The sequence below is a fragment of the Elephantulus edwardii genome, unplaced genomic scaffold (assembly GCF_000299155.1).
Source record: "Elephantulus edwardii isolate Elephantulus edwardi_28Jun2011 unplaced genomic scaffold, EleEdw1.0 scaffold00246, whole genome shotgun sequence".
NCBI lineage: Eukaryota > Metazoa > Chordata > Mammalia > Macroscelidea > Macroscelididae > Elephantulus > Elephantulus edwardii.
The window spans coordinates 3,824,115-3,827,760 of NW_006399996.1; positions in this window are offsets into that span (position 1 = coordinate 3,824,115).

The window sequence follows — 3,646 nt, forward strand, 5'->3', positions numbered from 1 at the left end:
TACTCAAACAAATACGCAAACCTAGAGAAAATGGATAAATTAGTATTAGAGAGTTAAACCTGCCTGAACTGACATGGACTAAAGTAGAACACCTGAACAAATCCATTACATAAGAAGTAATTAAACATGTCATAAACCAACTTCCAATTAAAAAAGCCCTGGACCAGACAGTCTTACTATTGAATTTTATCAAACATTCAGAGAAGAGCTGTCACCAGTTCTACTAAACCTCTGTGTCCTGGGGCATCATGATGTTCACATGTTGTTGTTAGGTACTATCAAGTAAAGTGTGAGTCATAGTGACCGTATGAACAAAAAGATCTGAACCCTGTTCTATCCTGTGCAGTCCTCTCACTTCCTGACACGCAAGAGCCGATTATGGTAGTCACCATGTCAATCCACCTGATCGAGGATCTTCCTCTCCTTCACTGACCCTCAGCCGTTTCTACCATCATTTCCCTGTCCAAGGAATAGGAATAGCTTTTCCTAGCAACATGCCCAAAGTATGTGAAGTGAAGCCTCATCATTCTTGCCTCAAAAGAGCACTCTGGCTGCACCCTCTCCAAAACTTATTTGTTTTGTTCTTTTGAGTGTTCACAGGATGTTCAGTGCTCTGCTCCAATACCATAGCTCAAAGGCATCAAATCTTCTTCCGCCATCCTTTTTCATTGTCCAGCTCTCAGATACATAGCACGTGATTGAAAAGCCTATTATAGGCTGAATCAGACACACCTTAGTTTTCAAACTGACATCATTACTCCTCAATAATTTGGAGAAGTCTCTAACTGCAGATTTTCCAGTGCAATGTGTCTCCTTATTTCCTGACTACTGGTACAAAGGGTATTAATTATGGATCTAAGTAAGATGAAATTGTTGATAGTTTCAATCTCTTCTCCATCCATCATGATGTTTCCAATCGGGCCAGTGGTAAGAATCTGTTTTCTTGATATTGAGATGTAATCCATACCAAAGGCTGCATTCTTTGATATTCTGCAACAAGTGCTTCAAGTCTTCCTAATTGCAAGGTTGTGTCATCTATATAACACAGGTTTTTGGTAAGTCTCCCTCCAGTCTTGATGTCACATTCCTGTTCATAGAGTCCAGCTTCTTGAGTAATTTGCTTAGCATACAGATTAAATAGGTATGAAGAGAGACTACAACCCTGACACCCTCTCTTCTTAATATTAAACCATGCAGTGTTGCTGTTCTGTTCATACAACAGCCTCCTGGTCCAGGTATAGATTTTGCATGAGCACAATTAAGTGCTCTGGGACCCCCATTTTTCTCAATGTAAGCAGCAGTTTGTTATGATCCACACAATCAAATCGCTTTGTATAGTAAAAAGCACAAATAGATATTTTTCTTTATGTTCAGCCCAGATCCATCTGACATCAGCAGTGATATAGTTGGTGCCACAGCCTCTCCTAAATCCTCCTTGAACTTCTGGCAGCTCCCTATCTAGGTACTGTTCTAGCCATTTTTAAGTAATCTTCAGCCGTGTTTTCTTTGCATATGATATTAATAATGTTCAATAGTTTCCACATTCAGTTGGATCACCTTTTGTGGGAATGGGACAAATATGGACCTCTTCCAATCCATTGGCCAGACAACTGTCCTCCACATTTCCTAGCATAGACTGGTGAGTGCATCCAAGGCTGCATCTGTTAACTGAAACAAGTCAATTGGTATCACATCGATTCCTGGAGCTCCCCCCCCTTCTTCCTTGTTCCTGGTTGAGAAGTCAGATCAAAAGGAAAACATGCTGGAGTAAAATTAATGAACAGAAGGTTTCAAAGGGCAGCTCAGGAGGAAAAAACCAAAGTATTATAATGGGATGTGCAGAGAGCTGGAATTAGAAAATAAAAAGTGAAGAACTTGCTCTGCATTTCTCAAGCTGAGAGAACTGAAAAACAAATTTAAGCCTCTAGTTACAATGTTGAAAGATGCTATGGGCAACATATTGAATGATCCAGAAAGCATCAAAAGAAGATGAAGGGAATACAGAGTCATTGTACCAGAAAGAACTGACTAACACTGAAATATTTCAGGAAGTACCATATGAACTGAAACAAACGATAATGAAGGAGGAAATAGAAACTAACGGTCACAAAACTGGTCTCAAATTTCCACAGGGAGATAATAATGGCGATGCCTTGATCACATTCAGCTTTCAGTTTATCCAAAATCTAGGCATATTTGAAGGAGCCCTTTCTCTTCATAGTAGCTTTCTTCTCAAATTTCTCAGTGATTCTGTTGTTGATCCCACCACATTTGTCCGGGTCTACCTGTCCAATGATGATGATGTTTATATGAGTCTTCTCCTTTCCCATTTTGGCTTGTGATGGTATTCACCAAGACTTGTATTCTGTTCGCAAACCCATTGCAAAAAAGCATTTTATCCTTAAAAAAACCCACAATGAAACCAAACAGCTCCTTAGCACAACTAACAAAGGAAAAGAAGGAAAAGACACAAATAATCCAAATAAAAGATGAAACAGGCAACATCACAACAGAATCAAGTAAAATAAAAAGACTAACAATGAAATATTATGGAAAACTATATTCAAATAAGTATGAAAACCTAGAGGAAATGGACAAATACTTAGAAATTCACACTCTACCTAAAATGACACCAATCAAAATTGATCACCTGGACAGACCCATTACAAAGGAAGAAATTGAAAAGGTAGTACAACAACTTCCAGCCAAAAAAAGCCAAAAAAATTCACAAGTGAATTTTATCAAACATTCAGAGAAGAACTGTCACCAATTCTACAAAAACTATTTAAGAAAATAGAAAAAGATGGAATTCTCCCAGACTCATTCTATGAAGTAAACATATCCTTGATACCAAAGCCAGGTAAAGACACTACCAAAATAGAAAACTATAGGCCAGTATCTCTCATGAACGTAGACGCAAAAATCCTGAATAAAACCTGGCCAATAGAATCCAACAATACATCAAAAACTAATTCACCATGACCAAGTGGGATTCATAACAGGTATGCAAGGATGGTTCAACATAAGAAAAACAATCATTATAATTCATCACATTAACAAAGCAAAGAACAAGAACCACATGATCCTATCAATTGATGAAGAAAAGGCCTTAGACAAAATCCAACACTCTTTGCTGATTAAAACACCCAGCAAAATAGGATTAGAGGGGAATTTCTTCAACATAGTAAAAAGTGTATTTGCACATTTGAGAGCAAATACTGTTCTCAATGGAGAGAGATTAAAGGCATTCCCATTAAGAACAGGAACTAGGCAAGGACGCCCACTATCATCTCTCCTATTCAATATGATATTGGAAGTCTAAGCAATAGCAATAAGGCAAGAAAAGGAAATAAGAGGTATCCAAATTGGCAAAGAAGAGGTAAAATTATCTCTCTCTGCAGATGATATGATAGAATACTTAGTCAATCCTAAAGACTTAGCAAGAAAACTAGTGGACATAGTTGACTAGTTCAGCAAAGTGGCAGGATACAAGATCAACATACAAAAATCAATTGGATTTCTTTATAGTGACAAACAAAGAAAATACAGAACTGGAGCTAAGAAAAACAATTGTTGTTGTTGTTGTTATGTGCCATCGAGTTGCCTGCGACTCATAGCGACCCTATGTACAACAGCCCTAAACTCC